Genomic DNA, 258 nt, shown 5'->3' with positions numbered 1-258 from the left:
AAAATGATCATTGGGGGTGATCATGCTTGGCGAAGGAGGGGGGGGAGGGAGAGAATAAAAGCGCGAGAGAAAGAAAGGCGAAACGAGAGTAATAACCACGGAATGTTATCAAGCCTTCGATTGGTGAAAAAAATCGTCCATGAATAGCAGAGGTCATTGCACGATCTATGTGCAAATATAACTTTGTTTCTACATATACTTATGAATCTGTTTGTTCATCTATCTATCTATACATACATACATATATACCTACATGCA

This window comes from Penaeus monodon, chromosome 23 (genome assembly GCF_015228065.2).
Source record: "Penaeus monodon isolate SGIC_2016 chromosome 23, NSTDA_Pmon_1, whole genome shotgun sequence".
NCBI classification, from domain to species: Eukaryota; Metazoa; Arthropoda; class Malacostraca; order Decapoda; family Penaeidae; genus Penaeus; species Penaeus monodon.
This window is presented reverse-complemented; position numbering follows the sequence as displayed.